The sequence below is a fragment of the Leptosomus discolor genome, chromosome 10, assembly GCF_034619465.1.
Source record: "Leptosomus discolor isolate bLepDis1 chromosome 10, bLepDis1.hap2, whole genome shotgun sequence".
NCBI lineage: Eukaryota > Metazoa > Chordata > Aves > Leptosomiformes > Leptosomidae > Leptosomus > Leptosomus discolor.
The window spans coordinates 2,417,869-2,444,783 of NC_141400.1; the positions used below are offsets into that span (position 1 = coordinate 2,417,869).

The window sequence follows — 26,915 nt, forward strand, 5'->3', positions numbered from 1 at the left end:
CCCCTGGTTTACACTGACAGAGTCAGGAATACAACCTGACCCCCTGTTAGGGGGGCAGTAGCAGTCCGATAAGGTGCTGGCTGCAGTCCTCCTGAAGCGATGGGTGTAGTTCTGTGGAAGCAGCGATCAGGTAAAAGGGTCTGGTCTTCCTCCGAAGGTCCAGTGGTAGGTAGGTAGCTCTTGTCCTCTGGAACTCCAGTGGGGGTGAAAAACTCCTCTGGGAATCCAGTGGAAGAAGGCTGCTAGGGTGTTCAAAATCTCCGTTTTTATTTGGCATGGACTGCTTGGCTCCTTCCCCCCGGGCGGAGCATCTCACCATGGGATGGGGAGTCGTGAGGCAGTTCCTTGATGGGCCATGAACAGGAGATAGCCCAGGAGCGAGTTATCGATGGGTCAGGCGATAAGGCCTTGTTGTGGCCAGTAACAGGAGATAGTCCAGAGGGGGGGAGGCAGGGAGCACCGCCCCACCTGGTCTCAACAGCTCCTGAAGATGGTCATAGAATATATTTTTTTTCTTTTGGCACATTTTACACTGTAACCCAGGACAGTGTCGAAAGACGTGTACGGGACACGTATGGTGAGAAAGCACCAAGTGAGCAGGCTGGCTTTTCTGCAAAAACCTGTGCGCTGGGGAAGGCTCTGGAGAGGGTGAGCCCGTTTAAACACACACACAGATGCACGTGTGCACATATTTCGGCAATTAGGATGATCAGTAAGCCTGCCTCTGGGGTCTTGAACAAGGTATTTAATCCACTTGTGCTTTGGTGTCCTCATGTATATGCAGGTGTAATGCCTTCCCACCTCAGAAGGGTGAACTAAGTAGTAATTAATTTTTATAAAGCGCTCTGAATTTAAAAGAGCTTTATCCTGTGCTCGGTATTATCATTGAATAAATACGGGATCCATTTGTCTTGAAATTTCTGCCAGATATAGCAGAATGAGTTTTCCAAATGTAAATCTTTGTATAGCATAAATGTCTAGCAAAAGCCCCTAAATTTCACAAAGCTGCAGTACATACTTATATTCCATTTTTGTACCATTATGTATGGAAGGCGTGTGGTGTCCCTGCTCAGTATTCAGGCTGGCAGATCCCCACCACCCTTGCTGGAGCAGCATATGTGTATACTTGCAGTCATTATAAACGTCGTCGACTGTTTTGTTCGGAAGCACCTTCTCCGTCGCTCGGGTGTCTTGTTCCCCTTCGTTTTTGTAGCAGTTCCACGCGGGGCACGTGCCGCGAAGGGCTCGTGGAAGTGGGGAGCTTGTCAGCATTCACAGAGGAGAAGAATTTCGATTACTCTTGTAAAGGGTGCAAATGGTGGCCTGCCTTACCCGCTCGCCACCACGGGTCCTCATTTCGGGGGTGCGTGGAGATTTGGGCAGAGACATGTCCGAAAGAGGAGTCTTCCTTGGTCTCCCCCTCCCAGCCTGGGTTTTTGTCTCCTGTGGGTTTCTCTGAAGCAAAATCGTGTGCGTGTGCGCTGTGACTCGTGCTTTTAGCGTGTGTATCACCCGAAGCGAGGCTGGGGAAGCTGCTACCGCCTCCAGCTCATCCCTGCAGCCTCTGATCTCGAGGGCTGCCCCCTTGCTAGCCCAGGTCTGTGCTGGGGAGGGAGCTGACCCCAGCGTGGCTGCATGGGGACGTGCCTTTCGGCCCTTTAGCAGAGGCAGCGTGTCTGATCTGGTGGGTCTGCGCCTTCCAAGGTTTTCCATGTGATTTCACTCGCTCGGAGCTGAGCAGGGTCCTGGCTGGGCTGGCTGGTGTGTGCTCAGCCCCGGGCAAAGTGAACCGCAGCACGGTGCTCAGAAGTTTGCTTTCTGCTGCCCGCCTCTCCAGGGTGCCGCCACACCACCTTCCGTTGTACCCCTGCAGAGGGGCCAGTCTCTCCTGGGGAAGCAAAGGTTTTGATTTAAAACCTGGATCTTCAGATTTGAGTAGTGGGAGGGAGCTCAGAGCTGCGTTTCCCCCGTCACACTCCTGGTTCATCTTGTTCCTGTTCTGATCTCAACGTGGGATTTCTGTGCTTCTGTCCAGTCCTGCAGTTGCTCATCTTTTGTACACATACTTCCAGTTGTGCTCTGCTGTTCTGTAGTTCCCTGTTGCTAATTGTATCAAACCGTGTTTCCTCCGAGATTGCAGCGGTGTCATCACCCTGTAACCTGTCAAATCTCTCCACCAAATTAAATTGTTATTGTATATGTAGCGCTGCTTTGTGCGGTTGTTCCCTCGCTGCCTACAATGCGAGCTGGATTTTGATCAAGTGCCTTCTTGCGCTTTGAGCACGCTTCAAGCTGCTGGAGGTAGCTGGATGCAAACACAGAGAGACAGTTACCCTAAGAGCTCTGCCGCCTGTAATCTGGAAGCAAGAGGATCAGTTGTCTCTCCTGCCAGCCAGCCGGGAAGCTGACGGGCTGTGGAAAGGTTGGTGAAACTTCACAAAGTCCTTTAACACTTTGTTAGGCATTGCTGCTTTCTCACTTGGCACTAAATAATGCACCAGGTGCAGCTGGGTTAGAAAGGATAATGTGAGTCTTCCAGCACCTCTGTTGTTTTCCTTTTTTTTTTGGTATGGTCTGAGGAAATGATGAAGACGTCTGCGGGGCTTGTTCTGTTCTTGGTTGGCGTCTATAATAGGAGCGTGCAGCCTGCTTGGGTTTTGATGAGCGGGACTGCAACGCCCTCTGAATGGGTGTTCACACCTGCGATCGCTGCTCGTGGTCAGGTAGCTGTTCCGCTGCAGATGCAGAGTTTTTTTGCAGTTGTGCTCCCTCTGACATCTTTTCCCTTTCTGAATGCGCTTTTACCGGGTGATAGTGCCCTTGTGAGTCGGAAGCTCTCTGGAGAGGCATAGCAGAGGCGACTTGCTTTATGTTGCTGCCTACATTAAGCTTTGCCAGGCGTGTGGAGGCACGTCTGTCGGCGCGCGGAAACACCCTGCCGCTTCTCAAGGTGATCTTGCCTGATGGTTATGGCAACCAGAGGCTGATCCTTAGTCTTTGGGGTGGCAGAGATGAGTGGGAAGGTTTGGGGGGTGGTGGTGCTCTTCTCCATCAATTTGACGGTTTTCTTGGGGTTGCTGTATGTAAAAGCGTTTCTTCCACGTTTCCAGGTGACCTCAAATCTGCCACGCAACACCCTGGAGCACATGAATGCTTCATTTCCTGGGAATTGCCTACTTTTGTTATTTGGGTACCTTGTTTCCCTCTGGTTTGTTCGGCATTCCTGATAGTGATTGATAAGTTGGATTGCTCTGACCATCTAGTCGTATCGCTGACCAACAGATTTTCCACCTGACATTAAGGTCAGAAGTGGCTCCTCTGGGAAGACATAGCTCTGAGATTAGGAAAAAGGATGTGAGAGGCAAGGGCTTAACTGGGAGAGGAAAAGGGGGTTAATCATCTCTTCAGCGCTGTGGGGAGCCTGGGCTCCGCAGCACCTCTGCAGATGGGCTCTGTCCACCTCTGTGGCCACAGCACTTTCCTGCTCCCTGCCGTGACAGAAATTCACTGGCAGGTTTCTCAGCTGTCAGTTTGAGGTTGGGAATCGATGTGTCCGGTTTCCAAACCCAGATGGACCAAGTGAGAACCTCATCTGCCTAAAATATCGAAATATTTACAGTCTAGCCTGTGTGCTTTCCATGTGAGAGGAGCCAACAGTGGGGCACAGAAAGGCTTCCTTTGGGCCAGAGCGGCTCCCTGCAGACCGGAAAAACCGAGCAAAATCTTGGATCGGCAGTTGACCCGTTGCAGCATCGGATCTCTCTCCGGTTGGATGGCGCATCTCGGTATCTAGCCGGGCAGAGCGTGTGTTCCAGGAGCTCGGCTGGCCTGTGCCTTTAGCTGGGGTTAAACTCCTGGCTTGCAGAGCTCTGTGCTGGTGACACCTGCAGTTCCTCTGTAGCATTTATACTGTTCAGGGTCGTTTTCCTAAGTGCCTGGTTATATTGCAGTTAAAAAATAAGAAGCCATGACTGCTGCTGTTGATCAAACTGCCGGAGCGAAGTTGATGTGAGCATGCTGTTGTTGCTGCTTCTGCAGAGATGAAACCGTCTTATGTTCAGCGGGGAGCTGATGATACATTGCTGAGCATTTGAATATCCATGGCTGCCGCTTCCAAGGATCCTTGGGCTGCTTGCTCCACTGGTAGCTGTCTTTGCTGTTCAGATTTGTCTCGGGCCTTCCCTCTGTCTCATTCGCTGCACAAACAAGGTTTTACACCCGTGGAAACACAGTTCTCGAAGAAAGCCTTCGTGTTGGGGAGGTGGTTTCAGAAGCTGCTTTGAAGGACTTGCTGTGATTTTTGGACAGAGCAGGACTCAGGATGGGGAATAACTCGGTCCAGTTTCATTGCCTGTCCTTGTCTTTCAAGAGATTTCAGTGGCCGAATGAGCCAGCACTGCTCTAAGCCCAGAAGAGGTTTTTAAAGCTGGGAGGAGAAGGTAATGGTGGGTGGGATCCCTTTGGCTCAGCGGTCCCGTGCCAGGGCCCATCCCACAGCCCACAGTGCGCTGATGTGGTGGCTGGTGAGGATTTCCTTACACCTTGTCGGTGGGTATCTTGCTCCTGCTGTTCACAGGGATGTCCTGAGCTGCAGCAGCTCCTGCTAATTGCTTTGCTGAATTAATGAATCTGTCCGAACCGTTGGCTTCTCAGTGACCTAGACCTAACTCCAACAGTTGTGTGCAGGTCTCTGAAATATTTATGTCAGCACGGTCAAGAGAGCGCTGTGAAATACGGTGTTAAACCACCAGGGTATGCTCGTTTTTACAAAGTTTGATGTGTGTAATCCAGGAAACAGGAGCCTCATCAGATCAGCACGGATTTGCATGAAGAGGGAAGGCAAATGGGATTTTAAAAACCTCATTTATACCAGACGAAATGCTTGTTTTCCAGGTTTTTTTTTTTTTTTTTATAAAATAACTTGTTACTGATGTGCAGAGAGGAAAAATCTTGACTGTGGAGTTGTTATAATCTTCTCTGGCCAGCAACAGGGAGAGCTGTTGATTACAGCAGGTAGGAAAGCCCAGGCAGCCTTGAGAGCAGTTGTAAATGTTCAGTGCTTGGAGGTAATGGCCACTAGTAGCTCTCCCTCTGCTTGTTTTCCATCTGACCTTTTGCATACGAGGCTTTTGATACCTTAAATGTATCTCCTGCCTGTCCTGCTTTTTATTACCACGTGCTTTCGTGCTCTCTTCCCTCAACTTCCCCGTCCTCGTGGGCTTTCCCTGACCTTCACAGCACAGCCTGCACGGCCTCCCTGACACTGGGTTGTGCTTAATTCTTCCTTACGCTGAAAGCCTTCCCTGGCAAAAGCGCCGGGCGGGGCTGAAGCTCCAACAGCGCCGCTCCTGGCTCTGGCGTGGGGCACTGGAGGGCAGACGTGTCAGACAAAGCGCCCTGTGCCTTGGCCCTGATCTCAGTGAGAGGGGTGACGGGGCTTCCCCGCCTGCGGTTGGTAAAAGGGCAGAGCTGGGCCTGCTCGAGAGGCGCTTGGGCAGCGCGGGGGCAGGCGGCATCTCAAAGCCCTGTTTGAGCAGGGGCTTGTTTGAAGGATGCCGCCAGCTTTTGGACGTGGAGACGCTGTCTGTACGAGCGTCTTTCCCTCCGGCTCCGCTGTGCGGCTAGGGCGGTGCCGTTACCCGTCTCCAGCCTCGCCCTGCGTGATCCGCTCGGATTTTCTTTACTGGCAGGTTCCCTGCGCTGGGAAGTCAGAGGGCGCCCACCGGGGATGCACACGTGGTCCTTGTCGAGCTGTCTCTTCAACGTGCAGACGACGGCTCGCAGCGCTGCACGCTCGCCGCCGCCTTGCTGGCTGTGAGGCAGGCACGGGCTGGCTCTCCCTGGCACCGGGAGCTGCCGGGAGCCGCTGCCAGCGTCCCGGCGAGATGCCGGTGTAGGCGGTGCTGGGAGCGTTGTAGCTTCGGACCCGTGAGGTTGAAACACTCGTGAAACATCATGGATGTTAGTGGGCTGGTCCTTAGGCACAAAGCTGACTTTTTCCAGGAGAGGACAGAGCTGCAGAGCCTTTGTCATTGACGCTAAGAAATGGGAAACCACAGCAAATAAAAGAAATTTATAGGCAAGTGACTGAACGTGCACGTTAAAATAATAAAAAAAAAAGACTCCCACTTTATAAAAAGCACTTTGCTTCTCTAACTTGGCAAGTATAGTAATGCAGTTTTGATTACATATTTTGTAGCACGTTGTAAAAGCAGCATATATATATATATATATTTAAATTTTAATCATGTGAGACCTCGGAACTGTATAGCTCCTGGTACTAAATCATTCCTGTGAACTGGGCAGAAACGGGCTGCTGTGTGTCAGTACACTTAACTTGCAGGTTTTAATTCAGCGGAATCGCAGGAGTTAGTGGCGGTGCCCAGCCCCAGCGCGGCGCTGCTTGGAGCAGCCGGATGGCTGGCAGGGTGCTGCTTGGTGGGACGTGCTCAGCGTGGCCAGGAACCGGTCCGACTCACAGCGTTGTCCCCTGTGTTTTCTAGCTGCTTCTCCGTGACCTGGGAGGTTTTGCAGCCATTGTTTTCCCAGGACGTCTGCGAGAGTATTGGGGTTCAGTATTTGAGAACCAGGAGCCAAATTTCGCTTCCCTCGCAAATGCAGATAAAACTTCTGTTGTCTTCTGTCGTTTCAAGAACGGCCGGTATCCTGGCAGCACCAGTGTTGGTGAGGAACAGACTCTAAATTTACTACTTGGATTGCTCAGGTTTAGGAGCAGAGTGGGGCTGAGATGAGTTTTCGGTGTGTTGGGGTGAATGCTGTCCCTTAGTGGTTGTGGTGGTACCGCTTTCATTAAACAAGCTGGTTATAAAAGTCTTCTGCGACCGTGCGCGAACTGCTAAGAACTTCTGAGCAGCCAAGATAAAAGTTTGCAGCTTTTCTAACACCTCGCTGTGGGCTTGGATGTTTGGCATAACTGAAACAAGGGCGTCATGGTGTATTTCCACGAGACACACTGACTCCTGCTGACTGCGTGTGTGACTCCGTGCTCCGCCGTGTGTTACGGGTTAATTTGAAGCAGTTATAAACCAGGTGTTTGAGAGTAGAGTGGGGTTTTTTTTTGTGCAACAGGGGGAAGTTAGGCTGCATTTTTCAAAATATTTTCCAACTTGCCTTTAATGGTGCTCTGACTGGTGTTATTATAATAGAAGTGTAGCATCAGCAAAGAGAGTATCAGCTGTATAGCAGTAGAAACAAGCAGTGGGAATCATTTACATGGTTAAATTTACATTGTTTGGAGGGGAAAGTGTGCTTTGAAAGACGTGAGACTGTTTCCCAGAGAAGACATATCTCATTCCTCTCTTCCTTCTGCCAAACCAGGGATGCTGTGAGCATGCGAGCTGCTGAGAGCTGCTTAAATGTGTGCTGGGTGATGAGGAATGTCTTGCATATGTTTTTTTATGTGCAGGCATGCTATATTTTCTGCAATAATGTTAATAACCTTCGTGTGGCTGTTTAGAAGGATGAACCTCATTAAAGAAGAGGTATTTAATAACGGGCCTATTTTTATCTCTGTCTTTATCTAAGCATCTGCACATTTGTTTCAAGCTTGTAGCAGTGCTTTGGAAGAAAAATGTTTTCCCTCCTGGAAAACATTTTGGGAGCTCACGCAGCCTTGGTTATCTTGAATTTCCAATTTGAGTATCTTCCCCCCTCCTTCCAGAGCAAGCAAGCCACGCCAGGACCTTGGCTCCAGCATTTTCATTGGGTGTTACGGGAAAATGTTTTTCAAAAAGCGTGACTTGGGTTCCAGAGACACTTAAGTGGTTCTGCAGGTTTGACCAAATACGATCAGAGCAACTCCCTCACGCTTCAAAGGCATGATCTTGTTTTGTGGGACAAGCAGTCCAGGCATAGCAAGGCGTGCTTGCTTAGCCATGGGTTGCTCCGCCATCCCCATGAAATCCTGGAGGTTGCTTCTGTGGCCAGGAAAGCTTTGAATTCCCACCAAAGCACTCTCAGAGCTGCTGGAGATCAGGTGAGCCATCCAGCTGCTGCACTGGGAGCTCTGAGCTGCAGGGTAACCCTCCTTGTGCCAGCACAGCTCAGCACCTCCCGCCCACCTTCTGAAGCCATCCTTCCCTCTCCTTTGGTGACAGAGGGCTCCAAGAGCAATTGTTTTCCTGGCTTGGGAATTATTTCCCAGGCTGTGGCATGGCCGCAGAGCAGTGCCGCTCCTGGAGCGTGGGGCTGGGTTTGCTGCGGGATGTGTTTGGCCACACGTGCTTGGAGAGGTTGGCAGCTCCGGAGATCAGGCCTTCCTGCAGAGTTGATTCCACTCCCCCCACCCCACCCCCCTGACCCTGAATTTGCTCTTTTACTGTGTAATTTCATAAATTAATCCCTGACCTATTGATATAATGCAGACATTGTGTTTTCAGGCTGCTCTCCTGTCTTTTAACTTACTTGCTGGCCAGGGTTGGGTGTGATGGAGGCAGGTGATCTGCCCCATCCCCAAGGGGATGCATCGTTTTTCCCGTTCCTTCCACATCCGTCCCTCTAGCACCACTGGCTCCACATCCAGACTGCCTGCCTTGCTTGGGTGTTCCTCAGAGCAGAAGAGCAGTTGAGCCCACACGGAGCTATAGTACTGCACAGCCTGTGGCCAGAGTGACCACGTCTGAACCCTGTTCCCAAGACACATGTGTGGCCCTACGCTCCGGGAGCTTGTGGGTTTGGCCCCTGGTGTGTGTTTGACAGTTGTCAAACAGGAACAGTTGGCTCTGGGAGCTAAACCCTCCTTTTCTTTGGCCTTCAGTCTAGACCGTGTACATCACTGAAACACAGTTTCACGGCGTTATTTTTTTCATAATTAGGAAGAAAGTATTTTTCACCACGGTCTTGCTCTGGCCGTTCCTTCCTGCAGTCTCCTCCGGGGCTAAGACCCTGCTTAGTAAAATTTCTACAAAACTGATTCTCGGTGGGTGGGCACAGAGTCAGATGGGTTTTTTCAGGCAGTCGGCACGCAGTCCCATGGCTCTCGCGAGGAGTGTTTCATCCTGGTCCTTCACAGTTCATGCCTGCAAATTAGTGCTCTTCCTCGGCTGGGGCTGCAGAATTTTTTCCTTTTTTTTTTTTTTTCATTTTTTCCATATATTTATTCATAGGGTCACACTAGCGACAGATCTTTTTCCACAAGCCCTTTTCAGAGCAATGTGCTCTCCCTCCTCCATTCTGGCTTGAGAGCACCTTGCTCTTCTGAGGAAAACTCTCAGTATCCATCGTACTGTCCTGATTTAGTGAGTTGTTTTCTGTGATCTCTGCCCTCCGTTCATTTCAGAATCTGCAATGAATTGGGGACGTAAATTAAAAAAAGCTGTTTGATGTTTCTTGAGGTCTAGAAGCTTGTTTTGCATTTGTTCTTACTTGAACGCACACTGCAACAAATGTCTCTGCTTTAGCATCTCGAGGAAGCTTCTGAGTTCAAAAATAAATATGTCTCTGTTTTTCCAGCTCTACCAGCATAAGCTTTGGAAAGAAATGTAATCTCCTTGGGTCTGTCTTGATGTTTTGTAGAACTCATTCCCATTTATTGCAAGAAGTCTTACAACACTATATTCAAGTTTAATTTTTTATTATGTGTTTACATTTTGGAAGGAGTAAGTGTGGTGGTGTCGGAAATTCTAATTAAGGATAACATTTCTGATTCAAAAGATCTTTCTTCAGTCCAGAGGTTCTTTTTCCTCTCTCCTGATTTTCTGCCTGCTCCTTAAGACTGCAGGAAGTTTTGCTTGGGTCATTCACTTGCAACAGGATGTTATCTGAATACTGAATTAATGTATGCAGTCTGTCACTTGGTATTTCTTCTGTTCTTCTCCTGGAGATCTCCCAGGGTTGCAAAGACCTTGCAAGCGGCAATGGCAATAACAGGAATGTGCCTATGATCCTGCAAAGTAAAAGAAGAAGCTGCGTGTCTCTCCCGTCACTGCGGGGTGTGAATAAATACATGTAATCAACAATTTACATTTTAACCCAAGACCAGGTTTTATTTTTAGGATTTGTCGTTCAGCCCAAGCGAAACCTTTCCGTTTTCTGTCTGGTGGTGGTTTGAAAAGCACCTTTAAGTTATCACTGCTGCTGTATTTTCAGATGCATTTACATTTTTATATAATCTGCTGCTTTTCTTGTTTGAAACAAAGCCCACCTGTTCTTCATTAATTATACTATCGTTTAACCTGCTAACCAGGTTGCTACTAATTACAGTTATCTCGCTGTTCTGCAGGCGACGATACGCACAAGTGATTAGACCTCTCTGTATCTCAATTAGCTGGAGCTGTAACGGCGTGGCAAATGGTGAAGGCTTTTACAGGTGTTGTGAAGGTATTTGCAGACTGTGTGATACAAAGGTGGGAGATGGGGCTGCTGCACCCCTTGTGCTGCCCTCCGGAGGGACCTCGACAGCCGAAACCAAAATAGAAGAAACTCTGCTGAAACATAGAAAAATCTGGTTTACTGTAGGGGGATTGAACGCTGGAGCAGGTCAACTCTGCCAGAGGCTGTAGAGTCTCCATCCGAGGAGACATTCAGAATCCAACTGGACACAGTCCTGGGCAACCTGCTTGAGGTGACCCTGCAGGAGCAGGGGTTGGACGGGATGATCTCCAGAAGCGTCTTTCAACCTCAACTGATCTCTGACTCTGTATGGCGGTGCCTTTTTTTTAAGACAGAAGAACTCATGGTGGGCTCCACCGATTGCTGCAAATCCTGCTGGTGGTGCTGAGTGTTCCCCCTTGCTAACATCAGCTGAGATCTGAATGGAGCAAACATGACAAGAGTTGCTGGAGACTTCTCTGAAGAGAGGCAGCAGAAAGTAATGTCTGAGACCAACTATTGGGGACTTGAGGGTCCAGCAGGGCTGGAGCCAGGAGCCAGAGGCTGGAGTGAAGGCATCCTGTGAGACGAGAGCCCTTGCTGGAAGATAAGCCAAGAGGCTTTTCACTTGAACCCTGTTTTATCATCTTTCCACCCACTTTGATCTCTTCAGGTGTTCTCCAAACCTTTGGATTACATCCTGAAGTGGAAAGGATATGTCCTGAAGGAGGAGCAGAGCACGGCTACTGACAGAGAATCATAGAGTCATAGACTGCTGGGTTGGAAGGGACCTCAAGGATCGTCTAGTCCAACCTTTCTTGGCAAAAGCACGGTCTAGACAAGATGGCCCAGCACCCTGTCCAGCCGGATCTTAAAAGTGTCCAATGTTTGGGGAAAAGAGGAGAAAAGGGAAAAGAGGAGAGCTTGTACCTGACCCTACTGCCTGCAGGGAAAGCCTGGTCTTGCTGGCAAGGAAGAGAGGAGGAAGAGCCGAGAGTCTTCCAAATCAAGCTGTGTTGGTCAGAGGTGTTAATGCAACTGCTTTACGAGAAAGAAATGTATATGCTGTCCTTCATCCGCTCCAGTGAAGACCTTGGGTTAAGTCAAACCACCTACACTGGCTGTTTTTACCGTTTGCTCTCTGCTCTACTTGATAAACTGATCTGTGTGGGGGTGTTTCTTAGTGGTTTGTTTGGGTGGGGTTTTTTTTTTCCAGAAGTGGACTAGAGATGGTTCATGTGACTTCTTCTGTCCCCTCTGCAGCGCAGAAGATGCAGACGGGGTGGGAGGGTAGTGTCTTTATCCTTGTCAAGTACCCATCCACAACCCCACGTACAGCTGCCCACGTACAGCCTGAGTGCAAAGGTGATTTTCCTGCAGTCTTAGGAATACTACATGAACAGGTAAAACAAGACACTTGATGAAGACCACACTTGAGAATAGACTGTATCCACGGTCTGCCAGCCAGGTGGATTCAGGTCACTGAAGTGCAGTTTGCAGAGGCAGCAGAGCTGGGAACCCTGGAAAGGCAGATTTCCCACAGTTCTGACGTGAGGAGCCAGACGACCTCTGGTTCTCCATGGCTTTCTAGAAGGACCTCCCCGTGCCTTGGACAGAGCTTGCTGTGCCTCGGGGCAGGGCTGCTGTGCCTCGGGGCAGGGCTGCTGTGCCTCGGGGCAGGGCTGCTGTGCCTCGGGGCAGGGCTGCTGTGCCTCGGGGCAGGGCTGCTGTGCCTCGGGGCAGGGCTGCTGTGCCACGGGGCAGGGCTGCTGTGCCTCGGGGCAGGGCTGCTGTGCCAGGGCAGGCCGTGGTGCAGCCCGGCAGCGCTCCTGGGGGCTGCGTGGCGGAGGTGCTTGGCCGCTCTCAGCCCGCTGCTGCTCTGAAACGTCGCTGTGCAGGAAGGTACCTTCCTACAGGGGCTGCTCCTTGTCTGCATCACTTCCACTGGCAGGGCAGGGACAATACCCTCCTGCTGCATCCGCTGTGAGCCCGGTGGAGCCAGCACACCGGAGAGGTGAGACAGTCCGTACTCTCCTGTGCGTCACCTGGGCAGTACTGGTTTAATCGTTTCTCCCTGTTCACACCACCAAAGCTTTATCTCGGGTGGAAATGTGTGTATTTTGGGGGGGTTAACCCCAACCGTTAGCTTGTCGGGTGTCAGGCGGGATTGGCAACAGTGGCAGCTGGGGAGAAAACCTGTTATTAAGTGTAACGTGGCACCTTGGATACAGAAAGCATGGGGAGACAATAAATATAGACTTCTGTAATGTCATTTTGTAGTGTCACTCTTCAGAATTCATTAAGACTTTAGTTGCAGCGATGCTTGCAGCTTCTTCTGGTTGAATCAGTAAATTCTGTTCATTATCTCCAGCGCTTGTTTTGCCCTACTGTGTCTTAAAAAAGAGGAAATATTGGAGGCATAGGGGCACCCCGATTACTTTCTTTGGCAGCTGGGTTGTTTTTTTGGTGTAAATCCCAACTTTTCTCAGGTTTGCTGCTAACACCCCAGCCAGTGGTCGTCTGGGTGGATGGACCCGAAATATGAAGCGTTGCTTGGTGGGAGCACGGAGAAATGCAGGCACCGATGACCTGTCTTAATCACCACAGCTTCCTGCGGGCGGCGTGCGGCAAGGGGAAGGGAAGAGCCGCAGCCAGGACATGCGCTGTCATCTCGGAGCGAGTTTGCGTGTCTTGTCATCCCACCCTGGTGCTGCTCCACTGCGTGGACAGTCTTGGCCAGGCTAGGAATGGCTGAGGGGGGAGAAGGCTTCACTAGAGCTTCGTTAACTGCGGAAAGGTGGCTGCTAAAGCCACGGGCTCGGAGAACAGTTCACTGTCAACTTGCCAGGGGCGTTGCCACTCGTTGGCTGGCAGGAGCTCGCTGCTTTGTTGGTGCTGAGAACGGCACCGGCGTTTTTCCGCAATTCCTCAGTCTACGAATGAAATTGGGCCCGCTTCTCCCATTCTTTTGTCAAGCACAAATCAGCATTTAGCTCTCCCAGGGTGGAAGAAAATTAGTTCAACCTTTTGATAATTTATTATGTTCCTTGCACTTAAGGGCAAATTTTAAGTTGCCAAAAGCAGATGTTTGCTTGCTCCTTTTTTAGCTCTCCAAGTACTTTCTGAGTGCTTGATTGATGGACATCCCTGTTACATTAATAGTTGGGCTTTGCAGAAAGCTGTTATTACCAGGAGAATCTGGTGTGGGTTTCAATTTTTCTTCTTGCATTGAAAATCCATTATTAATGTCTTTTTGAGGGGAAAAAAAAAAAAAAAGGCTTCAATTCAGGCATTTTGCTTTGCTTTCTCAGGCTTCTTCGCGACTGTCTTCTCTGAGGCACTTTTAAAATCAATATTACAAGTGTTCTTTATATTTTACTCTGTGGTTGAAGGTTTCTGCGTCTTACTATTGATTTCGAATTGTGTTGCAGGACATTTGAGTGCACGCAGATTGCCGTGTGATGGATTACTTTATACGTGTCTTCCCAATCATCACTGAGTTGCCTTTTTTGCGTGTTCCCTCTTGCAGGATGCTGCTGCTGAGCCTGGAAGCTACCAGGAGAGCTTTGCTGGCTCGTAGCCCGCGAGTGCAATCTTGAGACACTGAACTTGTGACCATTCATTTCATTTTGGTTTTGGTTTTATATCAGACACGGAGGTACCCGTGTGAGGTCTCCTTTTTTGTGTTGTTTTTGCAGAGTTGTTCTGCCCTGGCTTCTCGGGCAGCTTCGTGTTCTGCATCGTAGGAGCGTAACAGATTGTCCTGGTTTTGTTTGGGGTGGCCATTAATGCATCTTCACCTCTTTGGATCAGCGCTGGCACGAGCTCTGACATTGCCCCTTGGATCAGCTCTGCTGGCAGACCTTGGCGTTTCCGAGGTGCAAAGTCCTAGTCTTGATGAAATCCTACGGAAACGCAGCCGTAGCTGCCGTAAGGTTGGATTTGCAGATAGAGGCTCTCGGAGCACGTCAGCGATGATGGAGCGTGGACTGATCTGTTTGAGAGCTTGTTGGGACCAAAGGAGGGTGTGGGGAGTGAGACAGCTGTGGCCAGCAGCGGTGCTCCAAAGTGCACCCGTTACTCCAGGTGGGCTGCAGCAGGGGAGGAGCGCGGAGGACCGTGCGCGCGCGCCCGTGGCAAGCCCTAAAAGCGCGGAGGAGAAAGAGCAGCAGCAGCAGCTTTCTGTGTAGGCAGGCTTCGCACGTGCCTCAAGCCCTTGTGAAGCAGGGTGGTGGGCAGTCCCGCTCCAGGGCTTTCCAGCCAGGTAAGGATGGGATTGTTGCATGACCTGCCTGCTGGCAGGCTGCTTCCCAGCCCTCTGTGCGCCGGCAGCGCGGGCTGCGCGTCTGCCGGCTGCTTTGGTTGCAACGATGCGCCGTACGTGAGCCGTCTGCCTACACAGCACGCGGCTGCTAGCTGGGTTTTGCTTGTCAGGCTTCCCTTCAGTAAGGTTCGACCCCTAGACGTGTAAAACACACTGCGCTTCATGGAGACCAGTTTTAGCTTCTGAGGAATTAGTTGTTGTAGTTTGTCCGTCTGTGCTGGCGACCGGAGCAAAAGCACGGCCGGGGCGCTGGTGCCGTGTCTGTGGAGGAGCAGCATGGGGTACGGGCGGTTTAAGCACGCTGGCAGAGGACACGGGCAGCCTGAGATCATCTGGGGTCCGGCAGTGCTGCCGTTCGCTGGAGCTGGCAGCTGGGAGGGGGATGGCGTGCATAACTATGGGCAGGCTTCGACCTTGCCGCTGGAACTTAGTTAGCGATTCTGTTGATGTTCTGGAAACGAAAATATAATTCAGGCCACCTTCTCCTCCAAGCTGACCCTGAGAGTCTGGGAGGAGAACTACTGAATAATTAGGGGCCTCTTTTTATTTTTTTTCTATTTTGCCAGAGTTACTGCTCAGTGTTGGACTGTGCTGTAAAGTGGTGTTAGTTTCCTTGAACTTGTTGGTCCAAATGTACTTTGCATTAATACAGTTCCGTAAATTGCAGTCTCATTAATCACCGCGTGCTGCAGTGTATCACTGTCTCGCCTTATTTTGCGGGTGGTTTGCCTGCTGAGAACCACTGTAACCCTGGCCAGGGGCTGAAGGCTCTGGCTGTAGCGCTCCCCCTGTACTCCCGTACTCGCTTTAGCTTGTGCTTCCGATTTGGACACCTCGTACCCTGTAAGATCCGGGAGCATTTGCCAGCGCTGCCCCAACCGCGGGGAGCAGCCACGCCGCTGCGGAGGAGGGCAGCTGGGACGCAGCTGGGGCAAGGTAGGTGTATCGTGAGGGAATCTTGCCGGACCTCGTCCCTGCTGCTGCCGTTTCGGTTTGGGTCTGTGGAGGTCCAGGCACGGCAGAGCCCAGACTCCTGGCTTTACAGTAAATACCCAGAGCGTGAGCTTTAGTGCGGGGGAGTGCTGCAGGGCCGTTTGATGATGCTGTGGCTCTGTCTTCGTGGCAGAGCTCTCAGTCTTCCTGGCAATGTAAATTCTCCTGGCTGCATGCTAAAATTACACTGAGTTATTGATTTATCTTTGAGAGGATTTCCTTCCCGAGGGACATTTCTGGCTGTTGTAATGACTTAGTTCTTCTGTGAGTGCAGAATCCGTAGCAGAGCAGAGCCACCCTCCAGCTCTCCAGTCTGCAGCCCAGGGTCGTGCTCCCTCTGGCTTGCTCTGCAGGCTGATTTCTGTTCTAAAGCTGGGACAAGGTTATACTGCTGTTACTTCTGAGTGACAACTGCAAATAAAAGGGCGTTTTCAGCTTTTCACGGAGGATGCTGTAAGTCTGGGACTAGCCTTTATGCCGTGGCACCAGCGTTGTTATCTTGGACTTGTTGCAAATGCAGCTCTGAGGCTGGCACTTGGGAAGCGTGAAGCCGTGTCAGCATTAACACACCTGGGCTCCTGGGAACGTTCTGATTCTTTAAAGCAGGGTGTGATGGCAGCAGGATCATGCAAATGGGCTTTTTTCTAAAGACGCAGGGTACGACCTCTCTTTTCTTCACTTTCTGCTGACTTGCCCTTGGAGCATCTCTAAAGATCGAGCCAGATGAGTTCGATTTTGACTTCCTGCTTGAACCCCAGAGGGAGGCAAAGCCAATTCTCTACTTCTACCACCAGTTTCCTCCCCTTAACCCTGAAATCACTGGTTGTGGCACAGCTGGTGAGCACCAGCAGCAGAAGGACCTGACCCTTCAGGAGCTGGGCCAAATGTTTTACCCGCTGTCTGTGGAAGGGAAGTGTCGGGCTCGGTGTCCCTGGTTGCCCATCTCCAGCGATGGTCCGTCTAAAGCACCTCCCCGTGGGTTCCTGTATCCAACCCCACGGTGGGTTTGGATCCGATCTCAGCTGCAGCGTGTGCACTGATAAAATGGGAGGCTGCTTGCGCGCGGTGTTACAAACCAGCATCCCCTCGTTAGGCCCAGGGAGAATGTCAGTTTATTTTCCTGTAAACCAAGCGTGGCACAACTACTTGCTTTCTCAGTGATCTATCTGTGAGGTAAAAGAAGTCCTTAGTGTCTGTCTTAAATACTGCAGTGTTGACAAGTTCTCGTGACAAAAATTAGGCTGATGTCCCTTACGACTGCATTAGCTATAGAAACGCGGCTTTAAATTGAAGCTTCAGAAATCACTATACCAACGCTCTCTCCAAGGCATCTTCTTATTCCAGCTTTTATTATCCAAAATTGTTTTCACTTTAGCTTGACAGCGTAGCTGGCAGACAGGTTTCTCCAACGCGTTCTGCCAGTCTCGCAGCCAGGCGGTTCGGATCACGCACCTTTCGGCATTGAACCAGGGAAATGTTGTCCAACCGTCCGCAGACCTGGGCTCTCTTGGCTCCGGGGGTTGCTCTAGGCTTGCAGAAGCGCTGGTGCTGGGATGTTGCTGCGGCTGGTGGTGTGAAAGCGTGCCATGAGCCAGCTGACACGCGTCGAGTAGAGATGCAATCCAAGTCAGTAAGCTGCACGCCTTGCCAGCAGTGCAGCGTGTCCTGAAACGCTCCCGGTGATGGCTGGAGCTGGGAGAGGGGAGTTTGGTTTTCCTCTGCTGTACGTGTCTTATCTTTTCAATTTCGGCCTTGATTGAATTATAAATGCTGAAGCTGAGGACAGGAACAGAGATTGCTGAGACCTGGTTATGAAGACTCCTCCTTGAGCTTCCCAGTCTTCCCCTTGAAAATAGTTTGGGTTTTTTTTTTTTTTTGCCCATTTTTCCTCCTGTTGCACCATCTTAGGCTTCAGCTCCTCCTTACCAACCGCAGATTAACCATGGCCAGCTTAGACCTCCTGGTTCTCACACTGGTGTTGGTCCTGATAGATTATCTCTCCCTAGTGAGCAGTTGTGTCCTTCCCGTGCCTCCACATTGCCAGGTTCTTTGGGGGTGGTTTTCGCTGCCCTTACGTTCATCTGTGTTGCAGCAGTCACTGGTGAGAGGAAGAGAGGTTCTCTGAGAGTGGCAGCTGTGGTTGATGATGTTCTGGAGGTGCTAACTCTGTCATAGTATAGCCGATGGTACCTGGGTCAAAAAGGTACTAGATGCCTAAAATTCAACAGGATAAATATCATCCTTGGTTTCTTTTGTCACGTTTTAAATTCTCCTGGTCATCCCCTTCGTCCTTCTCTGCCTTCTGCATTGATCTTCTCCGAACGTGGATAAGCCTTCAGCATCCCAGATGGGCTTTCTGATATAACAGCTACGCTTGTGGAATGGCAATTACTGAATGGCTTGCAGGGACATTATGAAGTAGTGTAGGCTTGGGGATATACAGCTTAGTAAGCAGGAGAGGGATTAAAACTGCCTTTTGTAAATAACGTTTCTGTTGGATGTTGTCTCGGCGGTGTGGTGAGACAAAGGCCGCTGCAGTGTCCGTGCGGCCCGGCATGCCGTTTGATAGCTGAAATGATCAGTGTGGCCGGGCACCTTCGGTCTCTGCTTTTCTTCTGCTGCCCAGGCCTTTGTGGGATTAAACTCTCTAAGCTGCTGCAGTTCGCAGAATCGAGCCCAGTATCAGAAGAGAAAATAAATTAAGTGCTTTGAATTGAGTCGCTAAGCACATGCATCAGGCTGTAACCAAGGGTGTGGGGTAATGCGTGAGAAATGACTGGCTTGAAGCTGGAAATAAGGGTTTGCTTATAAAGTAAAAACACGTGTGTTTGCCAGTTTTACAAAAGGACAACCCTTCCTCTCTCTCCCTTCCATGCTATTATTTTTTCCCCGCTGTATTTTCTGCTGTTGCAGTGCAAGTGAGAGAGAAGCCTTTGCAGAGAGGGAGGTGGAAGGGCAGAAGCACTTGTTGCAAGGAGCTCTTTGCCATATGAAGCTTTTCTGTATTGGCAGCAGCAGGGTGTATCAACAGATGCTACAGCAGCGACTCCCATCCGAGAGGCACCATATGTCCTCTCCTGAGCCTTCCTGTTGCTCCTTCCCCAAGAGTCTTCCTCCCCAGGCACCTCGCTAGCATCCGCCTTCGCTTCTATTGCTTCCTATGTCAGAGCATCCCAGAAAGCAGCAGGCACCGGGGTGGGAGGCGGGCGCGCTGCCCTGCGCCCTCGTCCGCGGTGGTTATCTGGCCCCGCGAGGGTCGCGTTTTGCTGGGTTTCGAGGCAGGCAGCGAGCTCAGCTCTGTGCGTGCCCCTGCCCGGGGCTGGGCTGTGGGGGCTGAAGAATCCTTTGGGCTGCAGGCGGTGGCAGGCAGGAGTTGAACGGACCCGCTCTGCCAGCGTGGCCCAGGGTCTGCCGCCTGTCACCGGCGGGGTTTGCCTGCCGCTCCCGCCCCTTCTGCCGGAGCCGGAGGCGCAGCCAAGCGCAGGCAGCGGGTGGATTTGGCAAGAGGCGTCAGGAGCTGGAGCCCAGTGCTCACCGGGGGCCACCGGTTTGAATAACTGGGCTCACGGCCCCCGGCGCTTGCTGATAATGGAAAGTACGTAAATACCGGTGCCGCGGGAGAGCGCTGAATCGGTTTAAATTGGCAGTATCGGCGTTGCCCAAACCGAGTGTCCAAATTTCCCTGATGCTGTCGCACGTCTCACCAAGTGCTACTTACTGGAAAGCCCCTTCCTTGCGACGCTTTGTTCTCTGCTAGCTGCGGATCAAATCGCGGAAGGAGGGGTTTGATTCTGGCGTCATTTTAGAAACGTTTTCATTGTATCTGCTGAGGGAAACAAATTACAGAGAAGACCTCTCAGCACTAGGACAAAAGAGCGGCTCTAAACCCCTTTTCAGATGAAGAAATGTTGGAGCTGTAGGCCTGATGGATGGTGTTTAAAGACATGGTTATTCCTGTAGCAAGCAGGCGGATGGCATTAAAAATCATAGGATGCAAGAAAGTTCTCCCAAGGTTTACTGTGGGCGCGTGTTTCCCTCTAATCCTGGTTGTACAGAGCCCTTCGCACCCTGAGTTCACACAGTGATCTCGGTGGCATTAGCCATGGGGAAACAGGAGCCCAGCAAGCACCAGTAAGTAGCTTCTCCCTTGCTAAGTGAGAAACTGGAGTGGAAATGGCCCTTTCTCTGCACCCTGTTTAAGTAGGGATGACGACCAGTGGAAAGCAGTGCTGCTTCTTTGAGACACGTAGGACCGCAGGCAGGGGCGGAGACGGTGGCTCTTTGGGTTGGGATGTATCAGCGCAGTGATTTGGGGGTTTTCCTATGGGTGGCTTTGCTGCCAGCAGCAGCGTTGGGCATTGAACTGGGAACACATTCACCCTTGGAGATCTTGAAAGCATTTCAGATGTCCCTGCTCTGCTGCAGCATGGTGTAAAATGGTGTTGGGGAAGATGTGGTAACTAGATGTCACCATTTTGACAGGTCAAATTGCAGCATACTTGTTAGTATAGCTTTGAGTATTATATAAAAGATTTGTCAGATAAAGTAATGAACTAAAGCGTCTTATGTGAAACATCCTTGATTTTGTTGAGGGTTTTTTAAACTTTTTTCGTTCGGTCTCTCAGCAGTTCATCACATTCAGGCATTTCTGGAAGACCCCGGTGTGAGTTGCTGCAGAGAGCTAGGTATCCGTGGCTTGGCAATCAGTCCCTTCCTGCTCAGCGTTTGTCTGCGTGCTCTGGGAGGCAGAAGAAAACAGCAGCTTGAGTTGGTTGCTCGTGCTGCAAGGACAAACCTCCTCTCTCGTGGTTTCCCCCGTAATCCCAGGAAGGGAAGGATGTCTCTTTATGCTTGTCGGACCTCCTGCACAGCTGGATCTTTGTCCATAGCGAGGGGCAACGATAAGACAAAATAATGGTGACAAAACCAGCCTGACAGCGCCAGAACTTTTCATTTGCAGGCAGAGGCAGCACGGCTGCCTTCAGCCCCGAGGCAGGCAGCCCCTGCGAGGGGTGGCACGATGGGAACGGCCGTGGTGGGTCATGGCAGGGGTTCATCCAGCATCCCATCCCCTGCAGATGCTGCAAGCACATGCTTAAGGAACAGTTCATGAGCGTGGCAAGCATGCAGTGCTTATGAAAGAGTTTTCTCTATAATTAATCGCGGTAGGTAATTAGTGCCCCTGCTGTCACTGGTGGTGCGGACCTGAGAAATCCAGGCGCGCTGGGCAGTGACCAGGATGGTGCTTCTCCAAGGATGTGCTGCGCTCCACGGGCAGTTGTGGTTTCCCAGCAGAAGTACAGAACTCGTGGAAGGAAGAGAAGTGAAGCACCTGGAGTGGTTTTGTAAAGCATTTCGTCCCGTGGCGTAGGCGTTTCGACTTGAAATGTGGACGCGGGTGTCTGAGCTTCCTCGCCGCCTGCACTGTGGGCAAGGTACAGTGGGAAATGCTGGGAGATGCTGGGGAGAGCTTCCAGGCCTGCTGCTGTTAAACCTCTCCGCCAGCTCTCTGGAAGAGGTGATATATAGCATATTAATGACCTTTTCCGGTGGCGCTTAATTGGGAGGAGCGGTGAGTGCCAGAAAACGAACTAATACAAAAGGCTGTAGATGAGTGAAAAAGGGGCAGGAAGCAGCAAAATGAGATTCAGGCTCTGGGCTTCCTCTTCCCATCAGTAATCCATCTCTTCTTGACCTGTGTCTTCTGCATATCTTCCCTTCCTTTTGTATGTAAAAATGTTCTGTTTTGAAATAACAAGCAAGCCAAGGAGTGGTATGACTCACCCTTATAGAAAGAAGGAAAAAAAAAAAACCCAACAAGAAGCCAGGCTTTGCTGCTTCCCCGCTTGACAGCGCTAACTGGAGCGTCCGGAGTCAGAGCACGCACGAGCCCCATCAGGCTGAGGCTGGTTCCTGTGTTTTCCTCCGAGCCCAGCCTTCAGCGTGGGAAATCGGCGGCATCTTCGTGCAGCCGGAGCACCGCGCTTGTGCGAGAGCCCGTCGTCTCGCCGGGCAGAGCCTGCGGCAGGAGCAGGCAGCCCGGGCAAGGGCCAGGGCCGTTGTGTCCCCCCCCTCCCCGTGCGTGACCGGCACGTGGTGCCCCAGCCTCTTCCATTGACCCACCCCTGGCACGGGCGGCTCCTAGAGCCAGCGGTGCCAGCGATGCGGCAGAGGGGAGCTCTGCTGCTTCTTGGGATTTGTCTCCTTGGGGTTTTTTTTTTTTAATCATTATTTTATGAAAGGAGTAGATGCGGTGCCATCAGATAACTTTTGGAGGATGCTCTGTCTGTCTGGTGCAGCCTTATTATTTTTAATATCGCAGCGCTGCCTGTTTTGCTGGGAACATTCGTGTATTGATTTGCGGATTCTTTTGTTGCCTGTATTAGAAAGAAAGTCCCTTTCCCCTCACTCCCCTGTGCAGAGAGAAACAAAGAGTAAAGAAAGGTAGATGCAATCTGCCGCTTGCTGAGATACCAAGGTGATTTCTGAGAACCGCAGAGCCGGTTACTGACTCATAGCTGTGGTTTGTTTTCACACCGTTAATAGGTTTATATTTTCGTTTTGCAGTAACAAATGAGAACACTTACTTGGGGAGAAACCAGGGGATCTGCCTCATCGAGCTGGATCACCCTTTTTTCTGCTTGCAGAAGCCTTCCCGGGGGGGCACGCATCTGCTGTAGGGGACAAAGTGGTGCCAGAAGGTGTTTCTGGAGGGGGAGTCCCTCCTGGGCTTCTCTTGCTGGGCGGGTTAATGGGTGGCAGCTTGGGGGGTCCAAGGGAGGTGGCTTAGGGGGTGGGGACACTGCTGCCAGGAGCGTAGTGGCTTATTGCACACTCTTGGTGTGAGGTTTGCATGTCTATGTATGATGTGAAGCTTACCCGGCTGCTGCGTGGTGAGTTGGGGCTCAGCCTTGTCCCTGTGCAGAGATACTGAACCACTTGTGGCCAGCACTAAATGGAATAATGTACTGGAAAGGGGCTGGGCAGGATGAGACCGTTCTCATTTAGTGAGGAAGCACAGTGGGTCGTTTGGTTGGTCTAGAAAAAGAGAGATGGGGTTGCTTGGCTGTTACTCCGTGATGCCTATTCAGCACAGCAGCCCTCTGCTTTTACTTATCCTGTATATAATGCGCCTGATTCTTGCCTTAGTTGTGAGCATGGTGGAAGCATGTTCTGTTTTCCGTTTGTTTATTTATTTATCGTCTTGTTTTCAGCCTCTGCGAAGCTTGATATAGGTATAGAGCTTCAGAAACGTACATATAACAGAATAACAGATAACTGTGATTTGGTTACAAGCAATAATTTAAGCTGACAGGTTTAGCTGATAACATAAAACACAAGAGAGAAATAGCATCAGTTTATAAATGTCAGCAGAAGCCCTGCGAGTGAGTTGCTGCCTCGAAGCTGACTCCGGTGCTGTTACTCCATCTAATATATTATAAGAAGAAATAAACGGACATCTGAAAAAAATCTGGCTGACCAAGATTAAAAGAATAGGGCTATAAATTAAATTCTCCCGCGGTGTCACTTTAAGCTGCTCGCAGGACAGGCAGAACACGTCCAAACAAGACGAATGCTAATGCGCTAGGAGGACCTCCAGCAGACCAGGGGTTTTTAGGCTGCGGGTGCTCGCGCCTGTGGCAGCACCCAGGCGCGGGGGCGGTTTGTCCGGAGAGGGGTGTCAGTCAAAGCAATCGCGCTCCGGCTCGTGCGGGAGAGCAGAGCCTGTCCTGATGCTTCTGCAGCCGATAAAGGGATTCCATCCAGAACGGGAATAACGCCGTCCTGGCAGCGCGTTGCCACAGGATCAGCGTCTCCTGCTTGGAAAATAAACGCTGTTGCTTTGCGTTGACATTTATTCCCAATAAATACCTTGTCACTCGTGCAGTGGTGAGGGTTTTTTTTTTATCCTCTGGAAGTATTTCAGCTGTTGGATGCTGTCTTTTTAGCTGCAAGGCGGAGGGCTGAGTGATTGAGGGGCAGGCGGGTGACACGTCCCCGTCAGGGACACGGGGTGGTTTGCTTACACCCCGTGGCTTTCTCTTAGATCCCTCAACCCAAGTTGACGCAGTAACACACATTCAAGTCATTTTAGTTGTGGTTTAAAAAATTCCAAGTATGGGATATTTTTCAAGTGGTAGAGAATACAAACTGTCTGTGGGGGAAGGAGTTTGCCGGCTTCCTCCTCCGACAGCTCTAGCTGTTCTGCAGGTTCGTGGCGGGGTTTTCACAGCTATTTGTACTCCCTGGGTACTTGATTTGGAGGTGGGTAATTAATTAGACTGAAAACCCTTCTTTCCCTTTATAAGGAGCGAGGGAGTAGGACAGGATGAGATCTAGCAGCTGTAGGATTTGGAGATCTCTGGAAAGTGAGGCCACTGAGCTTCGTGCAGTAACACCTATGTGCAATGCACACCTGTCTGGATAGACATCTTTTGTCTTTCTAGGGCGTCGAGGAGAAAAAAGGTCAGAAAATGGCTTAAATATGAACTTGCTTTTATATTTTAAAATTGAATTTCATTTCCCAAATGCAACTTAATACAAACAATAAGTAAAAAATGAATTCCTCTAAGAAAAAAAGCTATTAAGAGTGTGATTCTGTATTAACAGCATGTGAAGCTGTGTAATTGCTTACAATATGTGTCTCTCCGGTGCATGCTCCCAGTTGTTGAATAGTATCAAATTATAGGAGTCAGAGAATCAACTATTTTTAAGGGAAGTGTCTAGAAGCTACGTATTAAAACATGATTAAAATGCAGGATTTCCAGCTTGCACGTTTAAATCAGCAATTTTCATCACATTGTTCAAGTCAACCCACCCTCAAACACGCTTTATGAATAATACTTCAAAATACCCCAAACTAAACAAGGCTGAAGACCTCATCCTGTCTCAAACGTGTGGGATATTTTTAAGCGACTACGCCGATCTTTTTGCTGAAAACAGAGGTGTCTGTCTTGGTTTATTTGGTAAAGCAGTATGTTTGTCCTGCTGTGGCGCGAACCTGCGCTGCTGCGCGCGGTGGTGAGAAGAAATCCCCGCAGCAACGAAAGCCGCTTAAATACGTCGAGGCTGAGATGTCTGCTCTGGGGTTTGGGTGGTCTCGGTCAAATCTCGTTTGGGAAAGTACAAAGAAGCAGAAGCCGGAAAAGTTTGTGTCTTCTCCGATGGCAACCTCCTTGATTTGGCGGTGCTGCGTTTGTGAGCTCGCGCACCCCGGGGTTCGTGTTTTCTTTTATTGACCGCTCTCTGCAAAGAGAAACTGGGAGGGCCGGTCACAGGGGAGTCGCTCAGCCCTTCTGGAGGCTCTTCCCTTATTTTCCCCTTTGATGTTTCTTTTAAGCAGAGCCCCTCAGCCTCGTTCCTCTCCCCTGGCAACCGAGCGATGAACTAGCACGGCCAGATGCACCGGGAGCACGACAGACAGAATATTCTGTACTCTGCTAACAGGGACGTTTATTTCTGGCTGCGTCTGACAGTTCGGGATTTGCTTCAGTGAGTGCCGTGCGTGTGGCCTGGGCTGTCCCAGTGCTGGTGACCTGGCGAGGGAAGCTGCTGGCCTTGGGAGGGGAAGGACCCAGCTCGCCTCCCGCTTTCTCCCCCAAGTGGTGTCTGCGCCTGCGGACGAGGAACACGTCCCCCTGCATCTGTATGTTCAGCACACGATGCCGTTTTATAATTCTATTTCTGTTTTCCTTGCTGGCAGACCCTGCCTCAGTGTCCTCTGAAACGGGGAGAGGAGACGCGGTGTTGTCCTTTTCCTGGAGATCCTACAGCTCCTTTTTGACCGGCCTGTCCCGGCTGCGTCGCCTGCAGGCGGGCAGCTCGCTATCGCAGCGAGTTCCTGCAAAGCTCACCTTTTCAGAGTGGGAAGATGCTCCTCTAGATAGACGTATAGATTAAAGCTCCTGCCTGTCACAAGGAGCGGGAGGAGGTTTGGGTCCATCGATGGAAAGCCTGCCGAGTGTGGAGGAGGCATATCTAGCCTGTCCTTGCATAGTTTGAGGTGGGAAGAGAACCCCCGCTGTCCCCTCGCATATCTGACCAGCAGCGCTTCCTAGGGACAGAATATGGTGGAGAGAAAGAGGAGCTATCAGAAATGTTTTAATAGGAAATCCTCCAAAATGGGGTTTCCTGGTTTTTTTTTTTTTTTTCTAGATTTATTTATACCTGCTGGATGGCTTTAGGCTTTGAAATGTTTTTGTCTGAATTGTGACAAACATCCCAGTCTTATGTAGGAAGCACCAGGTCCTTTGATCAGTGAAATGTCTCTTTGGTCTTGAAGAGGGAAGGATCAATCCGGTCGTTCCCTAGACTAGAGGATTTTGTCTTTGAGAACATGTATTTATTGTATGAAATAATTATCCTTGTCTTTGCTTCCCTTTGGTAGGAGATGCTACCTGTCTCCTGCATGCCGTATTACTTTATCCTAGGCATCTTTTCAGGTGAAAGGAAACAGATAAAGGCAAGACTGAACAGGGAAACCCCATTGAGAGAGAGTAGCATGATTAGCTGTGTGTCTCTCTGTCTGTCTGCATGTAGCCAAGATCTCCATATTTATTCAGCTGCAACCCTGCTCTCCTAAGCAGGCAGATTTCTTGCATTAAAAGAAGATGAAGCAACATTAAGAAGAAGCAACCAAATATTTTCATGCCATCCCTCCATCCTGGTGCAACGGCTGGCCATCGTGATGTGTTTGTGGTGAATTGTGACCAAGAAAAAACAGCCTGAAGTTCCCATCTTTTCTGCATTTAAACCCAAAGCTTAATGTATTCCTTGTATTTTTGTTGGTGGATAGTAGTGATCATATATTCCTTTTAATACAATATTTCCAAACCAGCACAGCTTCGCCTCGGTACACTTGATATTCAGCGTACCTGGCTGTACTCTGCAGTAAGCTTTGATTTCGCTTTGGCAGCTGTATTTTGGGCTCTCTACCCCAATCAGCAACTGATTCCCCGCTCTCCATCGAGTCTCCAAATCTGCTTCTGATGTGGAGTTTCAGTGCTCTCTTGGAAATTGTCCCGGGAGGGAGGAGGAAGCCGGTGCTCTGCTGGGCTTGAGGTCCCTCCTCCCTGCGGCGCAGGGCCAGCCTGGCCGCACGGGGACGCGCTCAGTGGGTCGCGGTGGCACCACTGTGAGGTCAAAATGGCACTTGGGTCAAAGGGGCATTGCTGGAGGGGAGAGTGGGTGGCAGCGGGGGGCCTGCTCCTGTTCACTGTGTGGGACAAGGCTTTTCTCTCTCTCTCTCGGGTAGGAGCGCGCGTCTTCA

At 50.6% G+C, this 26,915-nt stretch overlaps 1 protein-coding gene across 3 annotated transcripts in view; it reads left to right on the forward strand.

Annotated features, from left to right (window-relative positions):
* The window catches only part of SIL1 (SIL1 nucleotide exchange factor), a 99,618-nt gene that overhangs the window by 27,906 nt on the left and 44,797 nt on the right, over positions 1 to 26,915 (forward strand). The gene's annotated exons all lie outside the window — the stretch shown is intronic.